General features: G+C 37.7%; 1 protein-coding gene across 2 annotated transcripts in view; it reads right to left on the bottom strand.

The window, feature by feature from the left end:
- The window catches only part of HMGCLL1 (3-hydroxy-3-methylglutaryl-CoA lyase like 1), a 310,746-nt gene extending 292,566 nt beyond the window's left edge, over positions 1 to 18,180 (bottom strand). The window contains exon 1 of one of the 2 annotated variants that reach the window (XM_073224138.1): positions 17,325 to 18,180. The gene's annotated coding sequence lies outside the window, so the exon portion shown is untranslated. The remainder of the gene's footprint in view (positions 1 to 17,324) is intronic. The other variant, XM_073224137.1, reaches the window with a different exon arrangement.
- Positions 18,181 to 23,020: the final 4,840 nt, after the last annotated feature.

The following is a 23,020-nucleotide window of genomic DNA, read 5'->3' as shown; positions in this document are numbered from 1 at the left end:
TTCTTTCAGTTTTTCTCAAATATAGAGGTCAAAGTTTTTTTTTCTCGAACACACATTAATGTCCTATGGAAGTGGTTTTCTTCGCAATAATACTCTAGGAAATGCTATATTACAACATTTCTGTTGTTAAATGTGCATGCAGAGAAAGGAATCAAGGGGAAGAGCTATAATTGTACCGATGTAATCCAGTGAGCTGTTTGCAGCTAAAGTAAAGGAAATGAGTTCTAAATAGTTAAATTATTTACCCATGTAGAACTATGTCATTTGTTTATATTAAAAACATATGTTCTAAATTGAGAGGTAAATTCTATTCCACGTGCATTTTTCGAGGAAGGAAAAGGTTTTATAGTTTGACTTGTCTAAAAATGACTATAATATAAAAAACTATAAATGTTGCCTTAAGTTAATCGTATCAAAAGAATTCATAGACCCTGCACAATTGTATGTTGCCCTCTGTAGTATCAGTCTTAAGAATCTTTATCTTTAAAATCATGGTGTTAAATATCTCTAGGGTTAGTTCACCAATCACAAAACAAAATCATTCTCATCTCTTAATTTTACCTCAAACAGCATTATAAATTTGACCATCAATTTTATGCTCCAAATTTGAATTCCAGTTCTCTTAGTCTACTATTCTAAAGAAAATACATTCTTACACAGTATTCATTTTTTACTGCTGAAGTTACTCAAATAATATAATTTTTGATTGGTAATATTCATTCCAAATATAATTTGACATTTACAAATCAGTCTCATTCTTTTATATAGTTGCCATGCTTCTAGCAAGGATGCTTCTATATGAATTTAGCAATGAAAATGTTAATTACCTGCAATATTCCTAAGATCAGGTACTTTATTAACCCAAAGAGTTCAGTTAAAATAACCTTTTAGTTGAATAAAATCCTGAAACAAATTACAAATAATAGATCATCTTTATTACTTCAAAAATTATCAGTTATCTAGGTAACTAACCAGAATGGGTATCAGTGAAATATTACTTCTTAGTATGGATAGCAAACCACCTTAAAGTTTTTTAAGTACCAGAAAATTTTTGATGGGTGCAATTTCACATGGAAAAACAATGAGTTATTTCATTCAGTCTCAACCATGTGATTTACTGGGGTGGAGTGGAGCGGGGAGAAATAAACACAAAAACAAGGGGTCGGACCATAATGCTTTGGAATCTTTATGCTATTGACTGGGACCCAGTCCAAATGCATTAATATAGATTCTGCAAAATCCTAACTCCTTATTCTCATGGAACTTTTTCACATTACAAGGGGAGGAAGTAATTTTTGGTTTTCTGTATATCTTATTTTGTTCCTTGGGAAAAGAGGTCGAAGGAAGAAGTCTATTTACATCTAAAGAAGCATCAGAACCAAGGAAAATGTCTCTAATAATAAGGAATGAATGACATTTTGCTCCCCTTCTAAGTGATTAAATTACTTGAAATTAATGCAGGTGTAACATATAAATGACCATGAAATCACCAAGAGTTAGGAGGAAGTGCCAGACACTCCTTTACCTTTGAACTTCCTCTAAGGAATTCTGTAACAGGAGAAGGAGGAAGGGGGTGGAGGGTGGGGGGGAGAAATGGGACAAGAGAGAGAAAAATAACTAATGTTGTACACATTTTTGGACCACACACTTGTACTTTTTAAAAACTGCTTTCCACACAGCCTTCTTTCCTGTGCATGTGTTATTAATAATACATCTATATTACTAATATAAATATAGACTGGGACTAGGGTAGGATACTTAACAAAGTGAAGCTTATTAGTGGAGAGAGGGAGGCATAAAGTTATTTCTAAAAGCTGGGAGATGCAGCATTCTTTTCAAACATAGCAGAGTCCCACACATTTAACACCTCTTTTCTTAGCTTTTTTGAGTTATTTATTAACTAGTTTTTAATAAAACCCATAGCAACTTCCTATTTCTATATACACAGCATTATCATTGTGAGAATTTAAACAATGCACAGATTTTTGCTTCAAAAAATTAGTTTTTCACTTTTAAACTTGGAAGACTGATTACTTTAAATCACACGATATATTTACTTTTGCACATTTACGCAGAATCACAGTACTAAAATGTAGACATGACTATAAATCATGCCAAAATAGATTGCCCTGAAGCATATACGGCAGTGTCTATGATCTATACAGTGTGACTCTGTTTAAAAAACGCCAGTTGCACAAATGAAAACCTAACTTGTCTGAGAAATATTCGATTTATTTAAAATCTCATTCTGTAATCCAGCCATTCCATTTTTGAAGAATGTTGGCCGTAATTGTAAAAGAGAAGCTTTAATCAAACTTGTTGCACAGACCAAATATTCACACTTGGGAGGGAATTGGATCCCAGAGGACAGGCAGAGAGAGCAAGTCTTTACCAAGGGCTGGAGGAGATACTGAAATAAGGGAAGTTTAAGAGTCAAGAAATTTACTAAGTTCTAGAAGTTAGTCAACATCAGGGGAATAGGAAACATATTGGAACATAGATGCATAGAAACTAGAGTGGGAAAAGCAGACATAAAAGCAAAGCAGAGAGGGAGTGTGAGTGGTCACCCATAGGGTGCTGCTGTCCAAGGCTGGCTTTGGGGTGACCTAGGGAAAGTCTTTTGAGATGTGACCTAGAGAAAGCCTGGCATGTAAAGGACTATTGGTTTCACATTTGGTATTTTCTTTTCTGATATATATGTGGGGTTTTTTTCCACCAAACTAAATTGTAAACTCTGTGAGTGACAACTGTCTCTTCAAAGTTTTGTCCATTGAAAGGAGAACAAAATGAAGCGTCAGAAGAACCTGGTTCCAGTTTTAGAGGCTATATTCCTTTGCTATTATTACTGTAACAAATTATGTAACATGAAGTAAGCAGATTAAAGCGACAAAAATGTATGATCTTCAAGATCTGTAAGTCAGAAGTCTAGAATGGATTGGCTGGTTTCTCTGAGTTCAGGCTATAATAAAATGTCAGCAGGATAGGCTTCTGCCAGGAAGTTCTGGGGAAGAATCTGTTTCCAGGCTCACTCAGGTTGTTACCTCTGGTTCTAGGACTGAGGTTCCTTATTTTCTTGCTGGTGGTCACCTCAGCTTCAAGAGGCCAGTCATATTCTCTGGCTCCTGCCCTCCTTCCTCCATCTTCAAAGCCAGCAACACAGGTCAAGTCCTTCACAATGTTACCCGCCTGCCTGCCTCATCTCTCCAGCCTCCCTTTTCTGCTGTACATCTCTGTCTGGCTCTTCTGTCTTCATCTTTGCTAAGAGTTTGTGTAACTAAACCAGGCCCTCCCAGATGATCCAGGATAAGCTCCGTATTTTGAAGTCACCTGACTAGCAACCTTAATTCCACCTGCAAAGTCCCTCAACAGTAGTGCCTACATTAGGGTTTGATTAAATAACTCAGAGAAGGGAAGCTTGGGGGGCACCTTTAAAACTGTACTTATAACAATTTTACTACCAAAATTTGTGGGTGCTGGGCAAAGCAGGCACCTTTCCTTGTACACAGCCTCCCACTGCAAAAATGAAGTGATTAGGCCAAATAAATGCTAACCTTTGGCCTAGCTCTGTGATTGTATCTAAAATATCCTGACCTTAGGACATGACAAGCATTCAGTTAGAGACCAATGAATATTTGTTGTTTGGGATGAAATAAATGGCTGTAATTTTTAAATATGGACCTTGTCTTATTATTATTTTTTATTTCGGTATCAATAATCTACAATTACATGAAGAACATTATGTTTACTAGGCTCCCCCCCTCACCAAGTCCCCCCCACAAACCCCATTACAGTCACTGTCCATCAGCGTAGTAAGATGCTGTAGAATCACTACTTGTCTTCTCTGTGTTACTTGACAATGTCTCATTAAGATGTGGAAGGCTTGCCCCCTCCCTTTGAATGTCACATGCCTATGAAAACAGAAGTGCTACCTGAATGTCAAGGGTAGGTCATAAAAGACAACACAGCTTTCTCATGGTTCTAAATACTTATTTCTTATATTTTCTGTCCTGATTTCTAATTGTTCATTCTTTAGTAAAAATGTATTTTTATTTTTATATTATAATCTCTGAATACTCCCAGAGTTTCTTAAGTGAACTAGCCTCCCAGAGGACAACTGACAGTATCTGGAGATATTTTTGCTTGTCATAGTTATGAGTGCTGCTACTGAGAGTGACTGGGCATAGGTCAGGGATGTTACAAAATATCCTAAAATATCCCCTAGAAAAATTATCTGGCTCAAAATGTCAACAGTAAAAAATTTGAGAAACCTGGGAATATAACTGTTAGAAATTAAAAATTTCTAATTTTTAGAAAACTAGTCATTATCATCTGCACATGTGGCAGAGGAGGAGGGAGAGGGAATCGGTCTCTCCAGAGACAGCTATTACTAAAACAGTTATTTAATTAACTGATTTCCCTAATGATTCCCAGGACCCTCTTGTAGTCTTTGTATTGTCACTAATCTTAGTTTCCCATATCATTCTTGATTCCTCTGGAGTTAATGGATGCATTTTCTTCCTTCTATTTATGTTTGTGTGGGTGTGTGTTTTCCAAGTATGTGTTGACCGTGGTTTCTTAGTTCACATTTATACAAAAAGTACAAAGTAGATTTATGGATATTCATTCTCTCTGGTTGTCTCTTTTCCCAAGAGCTTCTCCCTTGAATGAGGGAGGCAACTATGGGTTTCTATTAGTGGGGTTGTGTCAACGGATGGATACCATTGTAGAATTCTTAGATATAGAACAGGCAGGCTAGAGATTCCTTCAATTATGGAGTTAAAGAGACTTTTGCAATGGAGATGAAGTAATTTACTGCAATTCACTACCTGCTGGAACTTTGTTTTCTTCTTTTCTGTCTCTCTTTAATATTTTCTCAGTGTCTGATGTAAAAAGTCTGGAGTTACTCACAGACCCAAACTAATTCTAGAATACCTCCCCAGACAACTGCTAGGTTCTAGCCTGGAGGCAAATACTACTGCTTTCATTCGTATCATCTGCATATGTGGCAGAGGAGGCGGGAGAGGGAATCGGTCTCTCCAGACCCAGCTATTACTAAAGCAGTTATTTAATTAATTGATTTCCCTGATGACTCCCAGGACCCTCTCCTAGTCTTTGTATTGTCACTGATCTTTAAGAGTTTCTCATGGGTTCCATTAGGATTGATTGCTCTCACTTCTGGAATCTTGGCTTAGATTCTTCGGCTCTGTTTTCTCCATTAATTCCATCCCACCTGCTTTTTAGCTTCCAGCGTTTGTTTAAACTTTCTGTTCAACTGGTAGCTCTATTTCCTGTTTTCCAATGCTATTGTGCTTTGATTCTTTATTTAAAATGTCGGTCCCAATAATTTCAATGAAACCATAGGTAAGAGGAAAGGTAAACATGTAAACTAGAAGAAGCTTCCCTGAGTCAATTACAGACCTTCACTTTGATAGATATTTGGAAATTTTTGTTGTCAAATGCCCTGTATTTGATCATTTTGTCAGAAACATATCCTTAGGCAATGATTCCTGTGCAAGTGATTTATTGAAGAAATGCTTCTAGGGAAAACTAGTACGCAAGTAGGAAGGACAGAAGGGAGAGATGCCAGTACATAGGCAAAATAACACCACTCCGCACCCAGTAAAGAAGACCTCTTACACCCTAATCTCCAAACCTAGGAATACATTATCTTAAATGGTGAAAGGAACCTTACCCATTGATTAAGTTAAGGATCTCGTGACGGAGATTATCCTGGATTATCCAGGTGGCCCAGAAGTAACCACAAGAACCCTTACATATGAAAGAGAAAGGCAGTTCAGAGACAGAGATTTGAAAATTCAACCTCGCTGGCTTTGAAGATGAAGGAAGGGCCCACAAGCTAAGAAATGAAGGCAGATCCTAGAATCTACAACAGACAAGGAACCAATTCTCTCTTAGAGCCTCCAGCACTGCACTAGCTCAAAGGAATCGATTTTGGGTAGTTTGTGTAGGTTTAAGCCCCTGACACTGTGGTGGTTTGTTACAGCTGCCATAGGAAACTAACGTCAAGCAGGGGTAAAGTCTCCATCCAAACCCGACTGAGGGCACCTCCCGATCCCACAGGGGCACGCAGGAGGGCAAGAAGCATCTCCGAGGCGCCCCTCTGTGGCAGGGGTCCTGAAGCTTGCACACCGAGATACGGGCCCCTGCTGATGTAGATGCAGTTAAGCTCTCAGGTATTTCTGGCTCTGCTAGGATGAGGAAAACACAAAACTGTAGAAAACGGTTCTTGGACAAACACTGACATTGTTCACTGTGCTTCTTTTCACCTGACCTCCTTGTTAGAAACTCTGCCACGTGTTCAGGATTCCTGAGAGGTCATACCTTTCTAACTGTCTGTTTTCCAAGCCTAGATCTCCAGCGATCAATTGATTCTCTATGACCCTAAGTCTAGTCTTCTATCTATAGAAGTCCTTTTCCGATTAAGACATATTCAGTTTCTCTTACTTGCCACATTAAGGTTTGGACAACATAGCAAATGGATCGCAGGAAAGGGCTTTCAGAAAAATTTTGAGGAATGTGACATTGGTCAGCTGACTGAAAGAGGGTGGAAGACAATGAAAGTCTCATTAATATTAATATTAAGATGGGAATCAAGCAGCTCTCAACATGAAGTGATGGTACCTGATTGAAGGTATTATCCAAGGTCATGAGTCATCAATTGCTCTTTGGAGGCAAAGATCTGGAGAACTGTGAGGGAACAGTATAAATGGCATCAAGAAATGAGACTCAGCGGTGAAAGATTAATTCTGGATTTGGAAAGTTTACAGGAAAAAATCCCACAGATTTAAATACTAAATAATAAGCTCAAAGAATAATTCCAGTAACACACATCCTGAAGTCTAAACCTGTGCCTTTTACCTAATAAGTGAAAAAAGCAAAACTGGATTGTTTCATTCTTCCTTTCTTTGATCTACTCATTAATGTTTGAATGATGTCTATGATATATTGGCCCATGGATACTTGCTAGAAATAACAGGGATAATACTAAACAAATATATAATCTTTGCCTTCAGGGAACTCAGGAAATTCATAGTCTCATACTATAGGACAGATATAAAATGCTAAATAGAAGATAGACATACATTTAAGGAATATAAAATATTTAATACATTAAATATATTAAATGCTTCAACCCTCACTAGGCTAAAGCTGATAAAACTACAGTTCTGGCAATTAGATCATTAAAGATAAAGTGGCTCAAGAGATACTGTGTTTGGCTAAATAATTACCTTCAAAATATGGGACAATAAAATATCCGATCTAGGAACCAGATTTGTTCCCAGTAGCACATTCTTCCTGATTCCACAAAGAGGTATCCATCAGCTTTTGCAGAAAAGTATGTTATGCACCATCTTCACCATATGAAAAAGTAATTGCCTATTTCATCAGATCAATGTGGTACTTAAATGTGTATAGATTTAACCAGCTGTTTATTATTTCACCCATCTTTGATTTTACTCATATTAAGTTAATATAGAACTCGGATGATTGAATCGTGAGAATTCAAAACACCCTTTAGTACAGGAGATGAGGTTTCAAACTGATTTTTCATATTAAGGCTTTATACAATCCTAGATGTATAATTGTTGATAAGGATCCCACTGAGAAAATAAAGCTATTTATCAACCTTATAAACTATACCCACTTATATGCCAATTAACCAAAGCTCAGATTATATCTTTTTAGTGTGACTGAGAACTTAAAATTTATATTTCTTTGATTATAAGCATTTTCTTTGAAGATATTCAAGGTTAAACCTTAAATCCAAAGCACTTACACTTAATTTCCCTGGAGTTGAAATTGTATCCAAAGATTTTAGGGTAACATTGAGGTTTTAGTGTCCTAACAAAATGTTTATAAATCAGCTTTAGAACGCTGGTTTATCAATTCAGTTAGATATGCTAAAATCCAGGTGAGAAACTGTGATTGTAATTAGGTTAATCCCTTTCTTAAGGCAGAACTATTCCAATCAAAATTTTAAATCTTAGCATATTATTTGTAAAAAATCTTCACCTAAATTAAACTGAAATGCTTGATAAAGTGGATACATGAACCAGTTGTCAATATTTTATTGTTCTTCTTGCATTGTTTTTAACACCTTCTGTTCAGCATATGCAGTATTTTTTTCCTCTGCTAATATAAAGGCTGCTAAGAACAGATTTTTGCTGAACTCCTTTTCATTAGTTTTATATGGAATACAGAATTTTAAACCAAGTCTCAATAGTTTTATCATCACTGCTGCTGTTTTAGGGATTATTTATTGTTATTGTCGCTAATGATTTTTGTCATAGAAAATGTCAGACAAAATGCCACTTCTTGGACTTTTGTGAGGGACAATATAGCCAGAAGTCCAAGGCCAATGTTAGAGAGGTAAGTCCTTGAAAGCTGAACCCTGGACAAGGAAAGGATGGTAAGTGCCACCAAATGACCTTCCTATGCAAAAGCACCTTCCTCACTCAATAGTTTCTGTAATCCCTGTTATCAAATGATTCCCTTTCACATTATAGCTGCAGTTTGTATCTACAGAGGAAGACTTTAATCTGCTGAAACTGAAATATATTGCTTGAGTTATAATGAGATATTAAGATAGTGACAGCATCCTTATCACTTCCCATACATTAAATATAATGAAAACAGGACCAAACGAAATGGTACCCAGTAGTGTATGGTATTTGGTTGTTTAAATAGAGCAAAGGGAGAGACAAAAGTGTTTCTGGCATCAAGAACCCATGCAGCCCTGTCTAAACTGGACTCTTGATGGAAATGAGCCTTCCAAACCCCAGGGAGAGAAGTTACTAGAATTGGTACAGTATTCCAAGGAGGACATATTGAGGAAGAGGGATAGGGACAGGTGAAGAGCAATGTAGTGTTTCTACTCTACCATGTTTTTCAAGATCAGCCTTGAATGACATAACACAGTGAATATTTTCTGATATATTTTACTCACCATAGTATGCTCCTTTGGAAAAGTTTCCAGTTATAAAGATTTACAAAATGATTTTTTAAACCATATGTGTCCCACTAGAGGATAAATGATTAACAATTTGTGTCAAAAAATTATTTTGTGTTAATTGGAACATATAAGGAACAAGACCAACAGCTAAACAGATGATCATAGAACAGAATATATCAGCTGGCAGGAGATATCAGGACCCTTCTACCATGTAATTAAACTATGAAGTATCCTTTTTTTGGGGGGGGTCATCACTAAGTAATTATTTTCTTGATGCAAAATAAGGGGGAAATTTTATTATTATTTTTTGAATATAACTTGGCCTTCAGCTTCCCAGAGTGACAATTAGGAAACTTCCAAAAGAAATGCATCAGTTGTTCTTAACTGAAAACAGGACTAGTGGGAAATAAAGCATATGATGTACTATATATATTTATTGTCTACAAAATTAAAGGAAAAGAAATTGTGAAAATAATTCCAACTGTAAGTAAAAACTGTTTGCTTAAAGAATATAACACTAATTATCTTCATGATTTGGTAACCATATTAAAAATTATTTGACATGTATGGCAAAAATTAACCGGATTCTTTTGTTCTTATCATAATGTGATACGGAAAATGATCCTAAGAGAAGGTCTTGAGTTAAATTCCCATGGAAAAATAACAAATACATGAGAGATACTGGGCATTTATATTCATTCTAGAAATAAGCTGTATAAAGCAGATTTCTGCCCCTGCTCAAAACTAACATTTCTAAGAAAAAGAGCATAATGACACCCATACTCACGGCTTTTGTTGTGTCAACCAAGTGTCTTTCACCACAGAAAAAAGAGAAGAGAGCCCTTGGAACAAAACTCCACATATGTTTACACTCGGTATCAGTAAGCTAAATCCACATGATGCTGTACACCGACGAAAAACAAAAGTCTCAGCAGCATATGGGAATAAGCATGGATTTACTCCCAAGTCTTCAGGGTACCTGTCGGTCAGCTAATCTAAGCTGGGCAAAATTTAGCAGCTCTGCTGATCTTGATTGGGTCCTTTCATGCGACTGGGGTCCTTAGCTCCCATCCTTCCTGTGGAACAGCAGGCTAGCTTCAACATACCCTCACGGAATTGGGAAAGGTGCAATAGAGAAAGCCCAATCAGATAAGTGCTTTCCAATGCGTTTTTCATATCACACCCACCAATCTTCCATTAGGCAAAGTAAGTTACATGGTCATGTTCATAGGCAAGGAATAGAGAAATACACCTCACCCTTTGAGTGAGAGGAGCTTCAAAGTCCAGTGACAAAGGATGTGGGTGCAGGGTAGGCTGAATAACCAGATCTATAAATCCAGCCAACCATTACACCGCCCCCTCAACCTCCACCACGTTCACTGCCCAACACACAGGAGTCCGCCTCAGCATCTCCGATGGCTTCTTTCTTTATCGGGTCCCAAGAGTCATCACATTGTTATTAGTGGTTTTCATTTGCTTTTAAAATATATAATACTATGTATCACTTGGCCAGTCACAAATAATTTTAATATAATCAAATCTCTCTTGATCCATCAAGACACCACCCAGAAAACACTTCTTTCAAACTGCCTATTCAGAAAAGAGACAGGGGAATGTGGTATCCGAGGTTCATTCTTAAAGAAAAAACTGTGTTGGCTGTGTTTATTGTTTACTATTTTTAGTGAAACTAGATCACTGCTTACAAAAACCTGTGGGAATACTCCCGCCTGCACCCTTCACTCTTCCCTTGGCCAGCCTCTCCCAGGACCTGAAACAAGGTGGGTGTGCAACAGCCACCACCACCACCGCCATGAAGAACACCGGTGGCGCGGCCCTGGCTCTGACCCCACGCCTTCCGAGGGCAGCAGGCCAGCCCTTGAGCGTCCTCGTAGCGCTCAGTGTCAGCAGCGTGAATGTGGACATCAGGTAGCAGGGGATAAGGAATGTGGGGAATGGCCGCTCTCCTACCTGGGCTTCCTTCCTGCCTCCCACCCATTCTCTAAATTGCAGCTACAGTAAACTTTTTATTTAATCTCTTCTCTCTAAATCGTTCACTTTATTGTTATCATCCCATTTGTTCTTAAATTCTTTGTTTCTGTGTTATGAGCCATATACACCTGATATGACAGAGGAAAACAATGATGAGCAAACCTCATCAGTTTCAGCACTTTCAGTTTGAACACATTTGGATATTTATTCACCATTATCTGAATAATAAGCCCTTCTCCTTGAAATTGTTTAGATTCTAACATCAGAGTTTTTATAATCAGCTTATAATTTTTAATCCTAATAATAATCATGAATAAAATTACATCAGACTTTTCTGATTTCCTACCATTTCACACATCTTTTTGTGAATGTCCGGCAAAGCACAAGTCTATCGCCAAATAATTTTTATATCTCAAGTATCAGGTAGGTTTATGGGAAGGAACTAAAGGATCATTTGTATGTTCTTTTCACTGAACAGTTTAACATGGACTTGGGCTCTCAAGGACATAGAAGGAGAGTTCTAAGAACATGTACAGGATGCCAGAGGAATATTTATCTTCCGAGTACCATTATATGCTGATAAATGCAGAAACTCAGGAAATGTGATCAGATTCTTGATTTAGAAATCATCTTAAAGATATTGTGCTATTTAAAATAGATTTTATTTTGTGGTCCATGGATAAAATAGTTTTGTGTAAGGCCAGTTTGTATGCAGTGAACGAGCTAGCCCGTTCTCCTTTATAACTCCTTGCTTCCTACACTCATACCCCATGGTAATTTTTGACAGTTTGCTCAGGACTCTTTTCTCACAAGAATTATAGCTACCCCTTACTAATTTCTCTCTTTGTGCCAAGTCTACATTATATTATTTGAAAATATTATTACCAATATCAAAAGAGGCATTAGATAACTTGTTATTATTCCTAATTAAAAACAAGGAAACAGACTCCACAACATTCAGGGCTCTTTGTATGGCATGTTAAGGACCTAGGATTTTATTCTCTAGGAGATGGGGAATAATTCAACTGTTTTAAGCAACAGGATGACATCATCAGTTATATTTTGGACAAATTATTCTGGTGACAAAACTTACCTAATCCTTAGTTGATTTTTCACACACAAGAATGAAGATGGAGGCTTGTTAGGAAGTATTCACAAGAGTAATGAGAAATAATAAGGGCTGGAACTAAAGCAGTGGCATTGCTAACGGATTTCAGCCCCTCCTTTTTTTTTAAACGGTGTATAAACTCGCCAGAAAACCTTTCTCAACAAGTAGTCTCTCAGGCAGCCTTCACCAATATATGAGAATTGATATGCATATAAAATACTCTCTGATATTCTTTCTCCCTGATATTTTTATTAGCCTTCTAGATGGGTTTCTTTGATACCGCTGCCTGATACCTTACAGTAGTTAACATAATGGCTAAGTTCTGTAAAAAAGAGAACTCCAAATACAGTCCCTCCCTATCTCTCTCTGGATTCCTGCTGAAAAACCCCACACACCAGCATTCCACTTGAAGGGTAGGGAAGGAGGAGCCCAGAGCAATCAACTTCCTTGATCCAAATGAGTAAAATGTTACGCACATCGCCCCCACTCCAATTCCTCACTGAAAACTTCTTTACGAGGCCAGAACTAGACGCAAGTTGGACTGGGAGATATGGTTTCCAACCGGGCAGTTATGCATTCAAGATGGAGATAAGGGATTTGGGGGAGACACAAAATTCTTAAGTTTTTTTGTAGCATTCCCTTAAATATTTTTCAATTATTTTAATTACTCCCCAAAAATGAGTTTCACACGCTTTGTCCTATGATTCAAGTCCCTATGCTATCTGATGCCTTCCTACCTTAGGTTACTATTTCCAAGGCTGCCATTTAAAACCTTACTGTTTTCAAAACAAATTGAACAATAAAAAATAGCTCTTTAGTCTTCCCCCTTCTTGCTTCAAGCTTATATACTTATATACTTATATACTTATATACTTATATACTGTCAGATTGTAACTCATTCCTACTTCTCCAAACCTTAAGGCTACATATCATTTTATATCAAATGCTTCCTCTGCTAGAGAGCTTCACTTGAGTGCTTCAGCCAGAATAACCCTTCCTCCATTAAACATCCAGAACTCTTTACCTTTATTTCTCTGTATGTGCTAATCACATTTTTTATTAAGAATTTTATTATGCAATATTGAATATATACAATCATATATAAAATTGAATATGATAGATAGTTGCAGTAAAAACCCCCAATTTGTTCCTGCCTATGTATCCTCATTTACATTCCACATGGATGCTAGGCTTAGTCACATGACTTACTTTGGTTCATGGGGCAATAGCAAATGTGATAAAAGACCCTGAAAAGGGCTTGCCCATCAGGCTGTGCTTTCTAACTTCTAGGAATCCTGTGCCCACTAGTATAGAAATAAGCCTGGGCTTGCCTACTGGAGACAAGTGGCCAAGCTACCCCATCACTCTTGACAGCTAACACCGACCAAGAGCTGCACCAGCTGCCAAACATGAAGGAGGCCATCTCAGACCACCAAGTCCCAGCAGATGCGTAAACTGCCTACAGCTGCAGGACTGAGTTCAAGCAAGATCGGTAGTACCACAGGCGTAGCTGAGCCGAGTCCAAATTGCTGATCCACAGAATTGTGAGTGAATAAATCACTGTTGTAACCCACTAAAATGTGAAGGTATTCTTACACACAGCAAAAGCTAATTAAGACACAATGTATATAAAAAACACTTTTTAAAATACAAATAAACTCGGTCATTTATACTACCATTCATACTAAAAAATTGCATTACAAATAGCCCTATCTGCATTTCAAATCACTTTCTCATCCCTTGAATTTTGATTTTATTAATCATTCCCTTGCTATTCTTTAATGTACATACATATATATCAGCCTACAAATATAGTTTTATATATCTTTACTAAAATATGAATAAAAGTTACATCATACCATATATAATCTTCTATGATTATACTTATTTTTTCAACATTATGTTTGTGAGATTTATCCATAGAGTTGTGGCTTATTCATTTCCATTGCTATGTAATATATTTGTCCAAATTCTGTAATGAACATTTGTGTGATGTCTGAGTTTTTAGTTGTAACATACATATAAATCTTTTTGTGTAACTTTCTAGTTCTGACCTCCACAAGTGTTTCCACGGTGAGTATTTAGAAAAGAAATCATTAGGTGGTAGAGCATGTGAATATTCTTTACGTGATTATGCCAAACTGCTTTCAAAATTATTTTACCAATACATAGTCCTTTAGCGGCATAATGATCCATAGTCTCTCCAACAGTGAATATTAAAACAGTCTTTAATAAAAACTATTTGCCTATCTGATGTGAAATATTAGCTCATTGTTATCTTTACTTTGAATAAATGTTAATGAGGTTAAACATTGTTTCATATATGACTTGGCCACACACTTTACTTTTTTGGGAAAGGCCTATTTAAATTTTGACTCACACTTTTCTATTGAATTGTTCCCAGGCCTTTCCTCATCCATTCTTTTAATTGTTTTCTGTCTTCTTATCTTCAGAGTAAATTCTCATATAAGTTTAGTTACTAAGTGGGAACTCAAACTTTTCATCAAGGAAAGCCACTTTTAAAGACAATTTACATAACTTCCTTATGACAAGTATCTTTCTAACTTCCTTTTCTTTTTCACAGAAAATAGAGTGAACCGGTTTGGTATGCTTATTTCAAAACAGATCAAGCATCTGTCTTCCTGATTTGATAGTTTGGCACTCTCCACATCCTTGTGAGGAGATGCTTGAAAGGAAAAGTAAGAAAACAGACTTCTTCAAAATGTTCATCCTAGTAAAACATGCAACAGACTTGGCTAAACTCATCTAAATGAACTCCCACAACATCTTCTGGGATATAGTACTCCCTAAGAGAGCTGTTAGAAACCTTGAATAATAAAACAAACAAAATGCAGAGCATACTTAAAAGACTTCTTCAGGCTACAGAGACAAAATCTGAGGCACTAATATTTAAAGCTGGTAAGGGCAACCAGCACAGATTAAGGAAAGGTATCAAAAAAATTATCCACATAGTCTATTTTGGAATTGGTAGCCATGATACATGATTATGTCTAATGATACATAAAGCATCTTAACCCTGTGATAATATTATCCACTTACAGAATATTTATAATAATACTACAACATCTCAAGGATTTTGGACTAATATTCACCTTGTTTCCTTGTGATATAAATTCTTTCGTATTAGTATATACAGTTCTCTAGAAAACAAACTTTCTTACTAAGCAGGTCCTAAGGCAAAATGAGTTTCAGTTTTACAAACAGGAAATAACTATAAATTTAGTTCAAAATAAAGCTGTGCAAATGAAAGAAATTTTAATAACATGCAAAGGAACTCACAGTCAAAAGGCTCAAGGCAGAATTGTGCCTTGTCAATGCTGAGAGAGAGGACTGATCAAAAATAAACAGCACTTCTATGAGGGTTATTCCAAAGTCTGCTTGGACAGCCATTTCAATGGTCAGTAGTATTGTAAGATACTTTCCTTATGTCTCTCTCCTAAACATTTTATGCTACCATTAAAACTCTCCCCCCTCCCATTACATATACAGAATTGATGGAAAATTATGTATTTTTTAATTTGTTTTCATTAAGAATTCATAGCATATAGCATTTATGTCAATGATGTTTCATACAAATGTTCCTAGATGTTTAGCTCCACCCACCTTTTTCTCACTGCCATATCCACTTTCCAAAACTCCCTGGACTCTTTCAAATGCACAGCAAGTATTATTATTGCAAAATTACGTAAAAGATGTTTATCAAACTAATACCTAAATTTTGTTTTATGCAAAACTTACAGGGAGTTTCAATTTACCTTTCTCAGCCAACAGAGATAACCTGATTCATAAAGCCCTATGGCAAACAGAAGCCAAACTAAGTTGATAGTCTATACATCCCTGTCTTTTTCCCCCAGGTAGACCTTGAGCATGATGAAGCTGTGGATGAGAAAAGCTGGAGAAGGCTTCTCATTTACTGCTAGTATCTGCAGTGGTGCCCTCACTGATTCCTGGCTTTAAATGCCATGTTAGCTGACAGGTTAGAGGTCCAGCCAGGACCTCTTCTGTAATCTCAGGACTCGTATCCCTAACCACTTTCTGGTCATTTCACTTAGATGTTAACAGGCCCCAAAGCAAACCCTCAACTCCTTGGGGCAATCTCTCCCCACCCTGTGCTGAAGCTCTGTCAATGATTCTTCCTTCCATTTACACAGGCCTTGTCACGGGAGTCTTTACTCACTCACTCCTCTCTCACATCCCATTAGCACATTCTAGCAACTCTACCCTCGAAATATTTCCAGATTCTAAGTACTCATCACCACTTCTACAGTTACCACACTCAGTGCAGGGACTGGATTATTTCAATATGCCTAAACTGTCTTCTCTGCTCCAGCTTTTGCTATCCTACCTCTGCCTCCTCACAAAGGCCAATGTTCCTTTTAAAACATGAGCCCTGAACCCTCCTCCTCAAAAGCCCGGAATGCCTTTCAATCCAGAGTAAAAGTTCAAAGTCCTTCAGGTGGTCTGTGAGACCCCACAGGGTCTGCGTACCTGCTCCCAGCCTGACCGTTGCTCTCCCTGTGGCCCCGTCACTCTTCCTGCCATGGCCACACCGGCCTCCTTTCTGTGTCTCTCTGAAACGCCAGCCACACTTTGGCAACTGCAACCTTTGCCTGCAATGCTTTTCCCACAGAAAACTACATGACCAACCCCATCTTTGTTCAAGTCTGTATCATCACCGTAAGAACGACGCAGCCCTGTCGACCTTCACAGACGCCTTCCTTTCCTCCTGTAACTTATAAATACTAAATCAGACTGTGGGCCCCTCAGTGCGCTCCTTGTTTTTATCAGATGAGAATGCCTTAGAGGGTTTGATTCAAGATGTCAACACAACCCTGCGTCATCTCTTCCCAGACACACCAAGTCTACAGCTATATATGGAACAATTTCCTCTGGAAAAATAACAAACCCTGAAAACTGGCGGCGCATCCCTCCACACGGCATAAATGAAAGAACCACCTGCAGCAGGTAAGAAAGGCTGAGACCCAACCTCTCCATAACCCCACCCTGGCACGGGGACCCACCGACGGGAGGGAGCTCAAAAATCAGAACTTCTCCCTGAGGAGCAAAATGTGGGGTGCCCACAGCAGGCACCCCAACTTTTGGGACCAGCTCCTGAAATATGGGTCCACCAAGCCTTTGGCTTTGACGCCCAAGTGGGCTCGCCCCCAGGGGCCCCGCGGGTCCATGGAGAACTGAGGAGCGGCCTCTTGGCGGGCTGGCACGCAGACTCACCTGCCCACGGCCCGGCGCAGAGGCAGCTCTGAAGTGCGGCTGGACTTCAGGTGAAAGAGGCGCATTTGTTCATTTTAAAGCACGGCCTGAGGGGCGGGGCCTGCGGGAAGCGCCCCCGGACGGCGGCTGGCAGGTGCCAGTTTCCTGCCCGCCCTCTGCTTTGCTGAAGTTGGAGGGCACCATCTCTCGCTCTCTCTTTTCTCCTTTCTTTCTTTTTTTTCTTTCTACTTCATCTTCTTGCCTTGGTGTTTTCCGGCGGGTGCCGACCCTGCGTCCCCCTGCCGGGCTGCAGCCGGTGTCACTGGCTCCAGGCTCGCCCTGGGCCGGGAGCTCCCGGGCACAGCCTTTAGCGTTGCTGATGCTCCGGTTCAACCCCGGGTAACCCAGTTTTGGGGTTGCCACCCAAGGGATGCCCCTTGATTGCCTGGCAGGCGTCCCCACATCGGGCGCTGCACGGCCAGCCGACTGAAGCCCACGGCCTCCCAGGGAGAGAGGTCTACGGGCCGCTCCCGGAGCTTGGGCCCTGCGGGCAGCCTCAGGTTTGCCCGGCCTCTGCAGGCTGCGCGGGAGCCATCTGGGACTAAGGCTGGAACACCATGCTTGCCCTTTCCCTCTGCCTCCAACAGGGGAGCTTATACACTGTCTGGGGCCCTGATTTCTGAGACTGGCGCCCCCTCCCGCAGACACCTCCAAATCACCTGACTCGGTGGCCAGCAATTTACCCTCGCAGTCCCACAGGATTGCATATATTTGCATTCTTTAAAAGCTGCTGCCTGGGGGTCTGGTTTCCTGGTGGCCTGAATCTCGGTACAGACTGAGATCCTCCCCTCTGGGACACTGACAGGTCTTGGCACGCCCTCAACTACTGGAAGCTACTAAAAATAAACTAGGCTGCTTGGAAATCAGGAAGGTTTGAGACACGCAAGAGCTAGGGCAAGGATGAACAATAAGGTTCATCAACTACACAAGGCCAGCTAACCCTTTAAGACAAGAGGTGGCTGTCACCTAATGCAAAGCAACCAACACAGAGTCAAGCAAAAACAAAAAAAAAAGAGAGAGAGAGAAACAGAAATATGTTCCAAATGAAAGATCAAGATTAAACCTCAGGAAAAAAAAAACCTTCATGAAACGCAGATCAGAATGCCATAAAAAAGAGATGCCATGGGGATGTTCACTTTAAAGTAGTTAATCCCCTCACTATCTCAGTTTGGCAGTATTCTTTCTATGTTCACTGTTTATTTTCCATTAATATAATAAATCAAGCCACTTTCTATTTATTTCCAAATCGTTTATAGAACATCAACTCTGAGAATATCTTTATAATAAGTCTCTTAATGCACTAATTCAGTGAGTGACCATGGTAGGAATTCTTCATCATACAATGTAGGAGTATACGATTTTTCCAAATAACTATAGTAGCTGGCATAATGTGATGCATGTCACAGAAGGAAAAGTGCTGCAGTGGTTTTATGAAAAGGATCAAACACATCTGGTTTGGTGTATTTGGACTTTCGAAGGAAGTAGCAAACGAGAAGGGCCCCCAGGAATCAGGAGCGTATCAGCAGGCAGCACTTAAGGAGAATGGTAAGATGTTCTCAAGGCCCAGAAACTGGTTAAGTGTTTTGAAGATAAGGAAAGTAATTCTTTTTGTCTTTTAATAATAGCCCTGTGAGGTTACTATGAAATGAGAGTCACTGGACTCCTTATATTCAATAGCCAAGACTTTCAAACATTCCTCCTGTTCAGTATAACATCTTTGGGGAGGTGTCTGCTCTCTCATACAGGCTTTATTTCATCTCCTAAGTAAAACATATTAGAAATGCTTACTGACAACATGTATCCTTGAGTCCAACATTGTGGACTTTTCATCTTAAAGACAAGTAGTTTCCAAATTACCAGAATCTTTATAACCTTAAGGAAACAATGACATTATGTGCGAAGATAAAATCCTTTTTTTTGTTTATTAATTTTAAACAGGTAATTTAAAAAGCCATTCTGGAAAGTTTTTTATGAGAAGACATGACAAAAAACTGAACAGACAATGGCAGTATGTCCTCATTTTCAAAAGATGCATACCCTGTATTCACAGATGCAATCTTTCTACAGGACATATGCTTTTCACTTACACATCTTAAAGAAGAAAGACAAAGAAATACATTGTTCCAATGTGCTCACATATTCTTGTCACAACAGTGATTTTTGTTAGAAAATTTATTTTTTGAAGTTGGTTAAAAATGATCAATTTTCATACATTTTTCCATATTTGCTGGAAAATAATGTATATTCTTCAATGTTCTATACATGTCCATTAAGTTATGTTGCATATATGCTCTATCCTCACTGCTATTTTTTTTTATCTTAATCTTTCAGTTAATGGGAGGTTTGTTGACATCTCTTACTAAAAAGGTGCACTCTTAATTTCTCCTTGTAGTTCTTTGCATTTTTACATTATGTAATTTGAAGACATAGCCTACTAAGTCTTACATAAAAGGAGAATATTGATTAAAAGCTTGATTGATCTGTTTTGATCATTTCTCTAGTAATAGCTCTTTTTTGTATTAAAGTATAAATACACTTTACTAATATGATTAACCCAGTTTTCCTGTGGTGGGTATTGTTCTGGTACCTATTTTACCTTCATTTTACTTTCAACCTTCCTATGTTTTTAAATTTTAGATGTGTCTCAGTTCTACAGAAGTAGTTAGTTGCTTAAAGTTATTGTTTTAAATCCAATCTGCCAATGGTGATTCTTTTCATTCCATTTACATTTAATATCATATGACTGTGTCTGGATATAGTTCTATCATACTATAGGCAGTATTTCCCATTTGCTGTTTCTTTTATTTTTTCCTTCTTTTTCATCCTGTTAAATTCACTGTATTTTACTACAGTGCAATTTTTCCTTCTACCAACTTAGAATTGGGGCCAGCAAACTACAGCCTATGGGGCAAATCCCACCTACCACCTATTTTTATAAGTAGCTTTATTGGACTATGTACATATTAGTGTACATATTGTTGATGGCTGCTTTCACATGACAGCAGCAGGATATTTGTGACAGAAAAACAAAACCTGAAATATTTACTATTACTTCTTTTACAGGAAAAGTTTGCCAATGCCAGTTAAAAGTACACATACTATTTCGATCTCTGAGGTTAATGAGTCTAATTTAATCCTCATCACTGAGGAAAATGCAAAGCCTGTATTTCCAACCATACACCATTCATGTGTTCTATACTTGTACTGTATTTTATTACATTAACCCTATTTAGTGCTATTTAATGCTCTTGTTTTTTTTAAACAACCACTGTTAGACATTATTATTTAATTTAGTCTACTCCCATGTTTATCATTGTTTTGCTCATCATTTTTGTATATATTTCCTTTGGGGATTAATTTTATCTCTTCCTGAAGTAAAACCTTGAGCAGTGGCTTTGCTGTTGATGGTAAATTCTCTCTCAGTTTTATTTGCCTACGAATGTTTTTATTTTTCTTTAATTTTTGGAATAGTTTTGCTGGCTAACAAATTCCAAATGACTAATTACCTTTTGACTGACTTCCAAGTTGAGAAGCCGGCTCTGATTGAGAGGTGGGATGTTAGCCCAAAAAGTGTCCCCAGTTCTCTGGAACGCTGGTTAAATCGATGTTAAAATTCCCTTTGATCCATGGATCAATGTACTTTAAGTTCTTTCAGATTTTCCATTGCTTTTTCTGACTCATGGCTGCCTTCTGGGTAATTTCATCAGATCTGTCTTTCATCTCACTATTTTTCTACCAGTGGCAGCTAAGCCACTGTTTAACACATCCTATAAAATTTAAATTAACTATTATATTTTTCCTTCCCAGAAGTTCTATTGGTTCATTTAAAATATTTGCCATTCGTGTTTTTATTCTCTTTTCTCTAAAACACATAAAAAAAAATCTGTATTTATAAGTATGTGAGTGTGTGTTTTATTGAAGAAAGTATAAAGATATAATCTAAGACATCATATTGGCCTTGTGGCTCAAAGAATGGAATTATTTTCCTAGTTTGGGATTTATCTATAGATAAATATAGGAAAATAAACACAGTCCAACTTTTTATGTAGTTTCTGTTATGCCTTACCATAAAGTAGTAGCCACGATGAACCGGGGAAAAAGTTGCTCCTAGCACCCCTGGTTCTGTTTCCAGATTGACCGACCCTTGAGGCTGTTTATACAAGATTTCCTCTCTCTTCCTCCTATAGATAAGTTGCAGAATTTGAGGCTGTAGTGCAGCTACCCATCTCTCCCCATTGTGTGCAGACATTGACCTTTCAGGAATGATTTGAGGTTATCTGATTCGGTAAAGCTGAAAATAAAATGCAAAGGTTAAGGTGCATGCCTTAAAATTTCAGAAGCTTATTTGTAAATATATCTGATTCAAGTTTTCCTGTCTGAAATCCCCATCATTCAAACAGACTTTAATAAATACTACAACAGACTTTGAAGTAATTTTGCAGAACTTTTGCTCTTTTTAAATTGCTAACTTGGATAACGTCACTTTTCTGCCTAAATAAGAATAAATACTGACATTGATTGTTACTTTTCCTACTTTCTCTTCAATTATGATCTTAACCAAACTTGATGAAATACAGATGAAAAGATGTATACTTAGCAATGTATATGCTTTATCAGCAAAGGCATCTTCACTTCCAACTTTAAATGTTCCAGGCCAAAAAAAAAAAAAAAAAAATTGCAAAAGAGAAAACATAGAAAAGCAGGTAATCTGAGATGGAAATTGGATGATAGATGGAGCACTTGACTGAATAGTTATGAGAATAGTCAGTTGGATTTGGGAATGAGGATTTCTTCTGCTTTGAATGGAACCGTAGTATAAGCTAATTATTCATTGTAAATGTCTTGGGAGATGATATTTGCCAGACTGTGTAGTAGCCAGTAAACTCTGGCTCAGATTCAATGATGGTGATACAGGGATTATAAAATGACAGTTTTTGAGAAAAAATAATTTTGGATTTTCTTTCTTGTGTTTCTCTTATTTCTACAGTTCAACGTGGACTACTTAGTTTTGCCTTAGTTTTAAGGACTTTGAGTATTTGAGATTTATATCCTATTTTCAAAAAGGATTAAGGTAACTTTACAAAGCAAAATACATATAAGGCAGAAAAATTAAGAACAAACATAAAAGCCAATATATAACTAGCTGAAAAGACCTGAGTAGTTTGGATCCTATTAAAAGAGGCCAAATTATTCTGATTTCCGGTAATAGCTTGAGTATTACCAAAAAAGAAGAATTTACTATAATAAGTATTTGAGAATGGAAATGAGCATATTTCCATATAGGTGTATATATATATATATATATATATATAATTTGAAAAATGTGAAAATGTTGATGCCAATTATCTCTCTTCTTAAATGAAACAGAGCAAGTAAGGTACTTTCCCATCCTAGTCATTTTTGCTGTTTTGAAAATATCTTTGTCATCTAAACAGATTAAGAAAATATTTAATTCATGGATTACTTTCTCCATTGAATAGTGAGTTATTAACAATACTAAAACTAGTTTAGGCAATTAAAAGCAAAATAAAGCATCACGTAGTCCACAAACATTTTATACCTGATATTCTTACAGTCTGTTTATGACATATCAGTTTGTGACATTGCATTTTGTGTCCCTAGTAAATAAAGAGCCAAATGAAAAAGCACAGTTGAAA

The sequence above is a fragment of the Manis javanica genome, chromosome 16 (genome assembly GCF_040802235.1).
Source record: "Manis javanica isolate MJ-LG chromosome 16, MJ_LKY, whole genome shotgun sequence".
Taxonomy (NCBI): domain Eukaryota; kingdom Metazoa; phylum Chordata; class Mammalia; order Pholidota; family Manidae; genus Manis; species Manis javanica.
This window is presented reverse-complemented; position numbering and strand designations above follow the sequence as displayed.